We start from the raw sequence: 10,211 nt of genomic DNA, 5'->3' as shown, positions 1-10,211 counted from the left end.
ACCTTCCGACCGCAGCGTGAGGCGTCATCTTCCCCATTATAGTGCCACATGGGAAGCCCTCTGTATTGGAGTGGCTGGACCCCTAGCACTATGGAAGTCGCCATTACCTCGATTATTGATAGTCCGGACTGGGTAAGTGACCTTATCTTGCTCATCAATTGACAGAGTTCCGCGCTATCTCCCTCCTCCAGGCCTCGTGGGCGCCAGCTGTGGCGTTTCTTCAACGGAGCATTTGAAAATTCAGGAAGACCCATTCGAACTGGGTCTGGGAGAACGACGTCCTCAATATAGAACCATTCTGAGGGCTATTCTTCGGGCGCCTTCTTCGGCGTGCCGGACAGGTATCCGGTCCTGGCTATGCACCATACTTCAGCGCCGCCCACCTCGAATATCGACCCCTCTTGGTTGCGAGGGACGAGGCAGAATAGCTTCCTCCACAAATCAAAGTGGGCTTCACAGCCTAGGAAAAGCTCGCAAAGGCCAACAAAACCCGCGATGTGCAGGATAGAGGCTGGCGTGAGGTTGTGCAGTTGGAGGCCGTAATACTCCAGGAGTCCTCAGAGGAAAGGGTGGATTGGAAACCCGACGCCGCTCAACAAGTAGGGTACGAAGCACACCCGTTCGCCCCTAGTTGGATTGGGGAAATTTTCTGCCAAAACTTCACCTATGAAGGAGGTCAATCCTGCTCGGACAGGGACCAGATCCGCGGGGGGAAGAAATCCTTGTGTTTGGAGCTTAACCAACTTCTCGCGGGATACCGAACATCTCTCCCTTTCGCCTTTTTTGGAGCCGTGAGGGCGGGAGGAAGAACTGGGGACGCTAGTCATGTTGAATGGTTTCCCCTGGCAAGACTCTAAGGATTTTCCGCTGGATGTGGAAAGGATCTGGGATCCAATCCCTTTAAATAGAGGCCTTTCAGGCGTGGCCGGGGGGTTATGTGCAAAGATACCCTGACCTCTCATATTCGCTCGACACGTGGAAGCAAAAGGTGTGGAGGCACAAAAGCCGATAGGGTGCGACATTAAATGAGAGGCCGAATACAGCTCTTTGAGTCAGGTACTTTGAAGTGATCGGAGGAGGAACCCGCCTTGCAATGCCGAAGACAATCTGCACATCGGACACCTCGTCATTGAAGCCTGGTTCAGGGGCTACTGAGGGAGTCCTGGATTAAGGGGTCCTCGGGCGTCCGACCTGTTGGACATGGGCCGGGCTGATGGGCCATGAAGATACAAGACAGAAGACTCTCTCCCGTGTCCGGATAGGATTCTCCTTGGAGTGGATGGCAAGCTTGGCGTTCGGATATGAAGATTCCTTTCTCTGTAACCGACTTTGTACAACCCTAGTCCCCTCCGATGTCTATATAAACCGGACGGGTTAGTCCGTAGAGGCAATCATAATCATACAAGCTAGACTTCTAGGGTTTTAGCCATTACGATCTCGTGGTAGATCAACTCTTGTAATACTCATATTCATCAAGATCAATCAAGCAGGAAGTAGGGTATTACCTCTATAGAGAGGGCCCGAACCTGGGTAAACATCGTGTCCCCTATCTCTTATTACCATTGACCTTAGACGCACAGTTCGGGACCCCCCTAACCGAGATCCGCCGGTTTTGACACCGATATCGGGGGTGGCCGAGCGACCTGCCAGCCCCCTTGAGCCGGTGTCGCCTGCTGCAAGGCATGTGCACGACGCTCGAAGGCGCGAGCATAGTACATGGCCGTCTGGAGGTCCTGGGGTCCCCGCAGCTCCACGTCCATGCGGATGTGATCCGGAAGACCGCTGACAAAGAGCTCGGCCCGCTGCTTCACCGTCACACCCGGCGCGTGGCATGCCAAAGCCTGGAAACGGTCGGTGAAGTCCTGCACCGTGGAGGTGAAGGCAAGGCGGCCCAGCTTCGCCAGTTGGCTCCCGCGGATCGGTGGCCCAAAACGAAGGAGGCAGAGTTCGCGAAAGCGCTCCCAAGGGGGCATACCGCCCTCGTCCTGTTCGAGGGCGTAATACCATGTCTATGCTGCGCCTCGGAGGTGCTAGGAGGCAAGCCAGGTGCGGTCCGACGCGAGTGTGTGCTGCCCGCGGAAGAACTGCTCGCACTGGTTGAGCCAGTTGAGGGGGTCCTCCGTACCGTCATAAGTGGCGAAATCGATCTTGGCGAATCATGGCGGCGTCTGGGTAGGGGCGCCGTGGCCCACTGGCTCGGAGGTGCGAAGCAGCGAGGCTGGTGGCGCCCGGTCAGTGTCGGCGCGGCCCGTGTAGGGACCAGCGGAGCCGGACGGATCACCGTACTGTAGAGTGGGCGCCGGCGGTTTCCCGGCCGAAGTGTAGACTGGTGGCGGCGACGATCTGGACAACCAGGCCAGGAGCGGTGACGGCGACGACATGAAGCGGATCTGCTGGATCGGGACGCCTCCCGGCATGGTCAGCCCTGGCCCGGTGCTGATTGGTGGAGGGGCTGACAGCGACGGCTGCTGCTGGAAGGGCCCGGGTGGCACGGGCGGCGCTGCGAGGGCCGGGGCCGGCCGCTGCGGCCACTGTGGGGCGGTGGCTGCCTCTGCCACTGGGGTTGTAGAGACCCCGCGAGCGCCACAGGGGCCGCTGCATGCGGTGAGTACCATGGCAGGGCGACCGGCCCGGTAGTAGCGGCCGGCGGCAGGGGCGGCGGCGGCCCGTAGGGGCAGGCCAGGTACAGTCGTATCCCCTGGACGGCGGTGACGAGGTCGTGGAGGACCCCGGTGACCTCCTCCGGGGTGTAGACGGCGGCGGGCGGCGCGGTGGAGGGCGGCGGCGTCTGGCCGGTGGAGAGGCCGGCGGTGGAGCCCAGCGGCGCGGTGGGGAGGGCCAGCGGCGCGATGGAGAGGGCCAGCGGCGCGGTGGAGAGGGACAGTGGTGCGGTGGTGATGGGTAGCTGTGGGGTGGGCAGTGGTGCAGACAAGATCGGAACCGAGCTACCTGATACCAAATTTGTTGGGGATATAACTATTGGGTATGACTCGCCCAGGAGGGGCCGGGTTATACCAATGGCGGTTCATCAAGACGAAGCCCATGAATATGTTGAAGATGGCAGTTCATGAAACAGATTTGCTAAGGGCCCGAAGCCCAAACGCGACTTAAGGCCCATAGGTGTAAATTGTCGTATATGTGTGACTTGTATTGTAAGGCATGAATAGTTAGTCACCGAGCCGGACACATTGTATAAGTCGGCCGGGACTCCATGAGCCGCTAGGCGCAACCTGTGTATATAAAGGGGCGACATGGCGGCGGTTTAGGGACAAGAAACAATAGATCGAGGACTAGGTCAAGCGTATTCGCTCCCTGGTAATCGAAACCCAAGCAATACCACCTCAAACTGGACTAGGCCTTTACCTTCATAGCAAGGGGCCAAACCGGTATAAACTCCTGTGTCCTTTGTCCCGTTTAACCCCTTTAAGCTAACCTAGTTGCGATGGCTCCATGACTAAGTCCTTCTGCTAGGACATCTGCTGTGACAATTCCACGACAGTTGGTGCCCACTGTGGGGCCAGCGCACGGTGGTTTCGAGTTCTTACAGGGCAGGTTTAAAGGGATCAAGGGATATGCTGTGGGTCGGATGACCAAGAGTCATCGCGGCAAGCTCTACATTGACGATGCAGGCTGGGGCCCTGAGGCCGGCTCAATCGAGTACGGGTACCGGGTCCCCTTCGACGGAATCCACGTCTTCATCAGCAAGATCGGCGAACCGGGCCCTGAGCCGAACATCTGCACCGACATCGTCGAGACGGCTCAGCGTGCCCGACCCGCCCGAGTTCAACCCGCCGTGAAGCGTGCCTTCTTCGGTTTCATCCATGGGACGGAGATTGAAGATGGATCTGTGTCTGGCGGTGAGACAGCCATCTACTCTGATGGTGAGTCGTCCACGCGCGAGACTACTTCCTTGTATCAACTGCAAGACAGCCGGCTTGGCGGCTATTCCGATGGTGACAGCATTCCGGACCCCTATAAGCCGCCTAACAGGGTTGCGATCTTCATGGCCGGTACACAACTGGTGCTTGGTTCAACAACCGCCGCGGCTATGACCTCCAGTTCAATGGCTGCAACGGCGGCTGGTGCTAGCGGCTCTGCATGCCCACTGGCTCAAGTTCTCACCGAATTGTTGGAAGCTCTGGCGACCCTGATGAAGGTGGAAGTAACCCAAGACAATCTAGAACAGCACAAGGTGGATGTGGCTAAGCTGTGAGGTGAGATAGCTCAAGCCAAGGAAGAGCTGGCAGCTGAGAACGCTAGGATGGCTGCAGAACGGGCTGTTTTGGAGGCTCAGGCACAGCGGATCCAAGCTGATTCCTTCCGACTCATGTTGGATCAGAACGCTTCAAACGAAGTTATGAGGAGGAGACACCGGAGTCGTCTACCTCCGGTTTATGAGGCGAGGAACCTCTTCAACACACCTGGCGCAGGGACCAGTGACCCGCCAGTAGTAGACCGGACGGTTGAAGCGCCTGGGGGTGGATCGCTGGTTCAGCCACGAGTGATGGGCTCTGCTCGTGTGAACAATACCCCGCCTCAGCATGTTTTGACGCCGCCGGGTCATTATTCCAACCCCTTGGACAATATGATTTCTGCGGCAACACGATTGGCGGCTCTGCCAGTTGAAGGCGAGTCTCCAATGGGTTGAAACGCGGAGGGCCAGAGAACTTCTTCAGACGGCATTGGAGCAGCAAGTGTCTTATACTTATAGTCGTGAGCGGATTCACTCAACCCCTCGTCCAAGCCGGAGTTACAGCCGGCACATTGACTCACCAGTGGTTTCAAGTACTGAACAATGCCGTAACCAGCCCCATGGACATGACCCGGTGCATGGTGGGGCCAATGCTCAGACTTTGGTTGATCAAGGCAGACAGCGTAGGGAGGCCGAGCTGGCGGCTCAGCTAGCGGCTCATCAACACGCCCTGGCTTAGCCGATGAATTCGGTGGAGGCAGGCATGACCTCCAGAACCTTAGGTGTGCCGTGTTTAGTGGCGGCTCTACGTAACGAGTGTCTGCCCAAGGATTTCAAGGGTCCTCATAAGGTGCCTAATTACACAGCAGATCAGCCCCCTGAAGCTTGGGTGGAGAGTTATGAGATGGCCATGGAGATGCTAGATGTTAGTGAAGCTGCATGCGCTAAGTATTTCACCATGATGTTGGAAGGGCCGGCTCGTACTTTGTTGAAGGGGCTGCCCGACAACTCCATTGGGTCGTGGGCGGAGCAGAAAGCCCGTTTTATTCAAAATTTCAAAGATACGTTCAAGCAGCCTATGTCAATCATGGATTTAGTCTCTTGTGTTCAAGGTGAGGGTGAGTCAACAACTAGCTGGGTGCGTCGGGTCTCAACTATCATACACTCATCAGATAGTATCAACGCCGGCTCAGCAGTTTTAATGTTGGAGAAAAATTGCTCTTTCCTCCCTCTAAAACAGAAACTTGGGCGGCTTAAGCGCCATTGCAGTGACATGGGGGAGCTCATGGTGGCCCTTGTCAAGTATGCCAACTCTGATGGTACCAAGGACGCCGAGTCTGATGATGAAAGGACGGGAAAGGGAAAGAAGAGTAGCGGCATGAAAGGGCGGCAACACAACCCGGCCAGTCAGGGTGGCAATGGTAAATGCAGAGCTGATGGGAATCTAGACTTCGTGGCCAACACTGGTATGCGAAATAATAACTAGCGTCACAAGGGAAGGCCGGCTCAGTCTGGAGGCTCAAAATTCGACCTTGAGGCAATGATGAATCAGCCGTAAAGCACGGAACACGTGAGCGACCATCGGCCCATTTGTGGCAAGATTTTTATATCATGAGAGAGTTCAGGGATTCTCATCTTTTCCAGCATAACCATGGCCCGAATGGCGGTTCAGGGTCCGGCCCTCATGGTCCGGGTCATGGAGGGGGCGGTTCAGGTTCCGGTTTTCAAGGTCAAGGTAATCAGGGTGGTTACAACCAACACAATAATCAGGGGAATCAGCAGCAGTAGTCTGGTTATCAGAGTAACCCGAAGCAGTTGAGTAGTGGTCAGTACCACGTCTTTACCACAAGTTTATGTAAGCGGGATCAGAAGCTTCATAAAAGGGCAGTGAACGTTGTTGAGCCGGCGGTGCCCCGTTATCTGCGATGGTCTGAACACCCCATTCTCTGGAGCCGTGAGGATCACCCGCTGTGACGCCCGGATGATTAAGCTACAGTAATTCCCTGCTAATGATGCCATGTCACCATGGTTACTATTGTTAAACTCACGTTGGTTCGAAACCGATTCAAATTCGAATTCAAAATCAAGTCACAATAAAGGTTTTCAAATTTTAAAACTAAAATGTTCGGGATGTGCCAAATAATTCATAAGTAATATTGGTGGATAAACCAAGTCTTTATAAAAAGTTTAAATGCACTAAACTAAACAAAATAGTAGCAAATACAATTATTTGAATGCTTTTAAAACAATAAACAGATGTTAAACTAGTTTATTTAGTCACCAAACTTTTTAAGGCAGTGGGTTATTCTGAGACATTAATTTAGGAGCTATTGTCATATTTCACAAAGCTAAAGAAATTTAAAGTAAAATAAAACAGAATAATAGAAAATACAAAAAGAAAAAAAAGAAAAAAAGAGAAGAACCCCCTCTGCTGGGCCGTGGTCCAGCTGACCTCTGGGCCGCCAGGCCGGCCCAACCACCCCCATCGCCCCACCTTATCCCCTGGGCAACCGAACCCTAGCGGTTCAACCCCCACTTTCCCCCACGTTCAGTCTCTCCCCCCTTCCCGATCTAGATCTGGATCGGGCAACGACCCCGCGCCCCGCTCCGAGCTTCGTCTCCGGCTCGCCGGACCGCCCGACCCCGTCGCCCTTCGCCTGAGCCGACCGCGTCGCCCACTGCCCCCGACGCTGCTGGACCCCGCCATCGTCGGAGCCACCTCGCAGAGCTGCCCGGCCGTCCTCCTCCACGACTCCTCCTCGCCGGACTCCATCGTCGTCGTCGTCTCCATCAACGCGACCGTCCCCGTCTTCCTCCCCGAGCACCGCTGCCCCCGAACCCTACACTACCCCGTGAGATCCCGCACTCCTCCTCCTGTCTCCCTCGTGCACGCGCTCACGGCCGCAGCCTCGTCCCGCACATGCGCCCGCACCATCCCGCACGCGCATGCCGCCCGCACGACCGCACCTTCCTCTGCGCGCCGTCCCGCTGCTCCCTCATCCGGCCCGCGCCGCACCCTCTTGCTTCAGCTGCTCTGCTTCTACTGCGCCCCAGGCCGTGTGCCTCGCACCGTCGTCGTGCCCTTGCCTGCCTCCGCGCCATTGCCACGCTGCGCCCTGCCTCCGCCTCCGCCCGCCCGCGCGGCCCTGCGGGCCCTGGCCGCCGGTGCACCACCGGGCCGCGTCTGCTTCCGCCCGGCCGCGCCCGACTCCCCTCGTCCCTTCCTGCGACTTCCTTGGCCAAAGCCCGCCACCGCTCGGCCAGCCACTTCCGCTCGCCGCCTGTGTCGTGGCCGCGCCCTGCTCCGGCCATGGCCACGCCGTGGCCATGGGCCTCCCCTGTTCTGGTGCCCTCCCGGGCCCGCCTGCACCTGGGCGTGTGCCCGTTCGGGTCGCGCATTGTGCCCATTGCCCGCAACCGCTAAGGCCTTAGGGCCTATGACAAGGGCCCCCACCCCATGGAATGTTAAAAAAGGGTTATTTAAAAAATATTAATTAATTAATTAATTATGTTAAGATTAACCTAAACACTTGTTAAACTAATTAACTCTGCTTAGTTAGTCTTAGTCAATAACAGTGGGACCCACACGTCAGTTTGACTAGGTCAACTGACTAGTTGACTGCTGACATCACCCTGACATCATGCTGACATCATAATTACGTTTTCTAATTAAATTAATTCTGTAATTCTAAAAATAAATTAAATCTTTAAAAATTAATATAAAATAATCTGTAGCTCGGATGAAAATACTTTGTACATGAAAGTTGCTCAGAACGACGAGACGAATCCGAATGCGTAGCCCGTTCATCTGCCATGTGCCCCTAGCATAGCGAACATGCAACTTTCCCACTCCGGTCCGTCTGTCCGAAAACGCAAAACCTCGGGAATACTTTCCCGGATGTTTCCCCCCTTCGCCGGTAGCACCTAGTACTACGTTAGGGCACCACCTGGCACCGTTACTTGTCATGTCATGCATCAATATGCATCTGTTTGCATTGTATTCATTGTTTCTTCCCCCTCTTCTCTCCGGTAGACTACGTGGCTGACGCCGCTACTGGTGCCCCGATCGACTACGTTGTTGACTACCCCTCCTTGCCAGAGCAACCAGGCAAGCCCCCCTGATCACCAGATATCGCCTATTCTTCTCTCTACTGCTTGCATTAGAGTAGTGTAGCATGTTACTGCTTTCCATTAATCCTATCCTGATGCATAGCCTGTCATTGTTGCTACAACTGTTGATACCTTACCTGCAATCCTAAATGCTTAGTATAGGATGCTAGTATTCCATCAGTGGCCCTGCATTCTTGTCCTTTCTCCCGACGACCCTCTAGGTGGATCTTTCTGGCGGAGCGACAGGGCAGGTTGAGACCACCTAGGAGAGAGGTGGGCCTGGCCCTGGTCGGTGTTCACGGTTACTTCAAAATAACATGCTTAACAAGATCTTGCTATTTAATCTGAGTCTGGCCACTGGCCTATACGCACTAACCAACTACACGGGAACAGTTATGGGCACTCGATGTCATGGTATTAGCCGAAGCCTTCTTGATGTCAGCGACTGAGCGGCGCGCGCCGAATTGGAGCGTAAGCCTGCGCTTGTATTCAGGGGGCTAGGTCTGCTACCGGCCGCCCTCGCAACATGCATGTGTGCAATGGGTGATGGGCCCAGATCCCTGCGCCATAGGATTTAGACCCGTGTGTTGACCTCTCTGTTGTGCCTAGGTGGGGCTGTGACGTGTTGATCTTCCGAGGCCAGGCATGGCCCACGAAAGTGTGTCCGGCCAAAGGGGGTTGAGCATGTTGGGTAATGTGGTGCACCCCTGCAGGGAAGTTTATCTATTCTAATAGTCGTGATCCTCGGTAACAGGATGACCCGGAGTTGTACCTTGACCTTATGACAACTAGAACCGGATACTTAATAAAACACACCCTTCCAAGTGACAGATATAACCCGGTGATCGCTATCACACATGGCGACAAGGAGAGGATCGTCGGGTATGATTATGCGATGCGATGCTACTTGGTGAACTTACCATCTACTCTCTTCTACATGCTGCAAGATGGAGGCTGCCAGAAGCATAGTCTTCGACAAGACTAGCTACTCCCCTCTTATTCTGGCATTCTGCAGTTCTGTCCACCGATATTGCCCCTTTACACAGATACCCATGCATACGTAGTGTAGATCCTTGCTTGTGAGTACTTTGGATGAGTACTCACGGTTGCTTTTCTCCCTCTTTTCCCCCTTTCCTTTCCTCTCGGTTGTCGCAACCAGATGCTGGAGCCCAGGAGCCAGACGCCACCGTCCATGACGACTCTTATTACACCGGAGGTGCCTACTACTACGTGCAGACCACTGACGATGATCAGGAGTAGTTTAGGAGGATCCCAGGCAGGAGGCATGCGCCTCTTTCGATCTGTATCCCAGTTTGTGCTAGCCATCTTATGGCACCTTGTTTAACTTATGTCGGTACTCAGATATTGTTGTTTCCGCTGACTCGTCTATGATCGAGCACTTGTATTCGAGCCCTCGAGGCCACTGCTTGTAATATGATGCTTGTATGACTTATTTTATTTTAGAGTTGTATTGTGATATCTTCCTGTGAGTCCCTGATTTTGATCATACATGTTTGTGTGTATGATTAGTGTACGATTGAATCGGGGGCGTCACACCCGCCCCGGGTTGATAATCCAGGTCACTTGGCGCTGGTGGTGGCGCCTCAGGTTGGAGGATACAAATTTACCAAGGTGCTCATGGATGGAGGCAGTAGCATCAATATCCTTTACTATGAAACTTTCCGTCGCATGGGATTGACCGACAAAAACCTTAAGCCGTCGAACACTATTTTTCACGGTGTGGTGCCTGGTAAGTCGGCATATCCAGTTGGTAAAATATCTTTGGAGGTTGCTTTTGGAGATGAGTATGATTCCATATCTGAGACGTTGACCTTTGAAGTGGTTAAAATCAAGAGCCCTTATCATGCTCTGTTTGGGTGGCTGGCTTATGCTAAGTTCATGGCAAGGC

The sequence above is a fragment of the Aegilops tauschii genome, chromosome 7 (genome assembly GCF_002575655.3).
Source record: "Aegilops tauschii subsp. strangulata cultivar AL8/78 chromosome 7, Aet v6.0, whole genome shotgun sequence".
Taxonomy (NCBI): domain Eukaryota; kingdom Viridiplantae; phylum Streptophyta; class Magnoliopsida; order Poales; family Poaceae; genus Aegilops; species Aegilops tauschii.
This window is presented reverse-complemented; position numbering follows the sequence as displayed.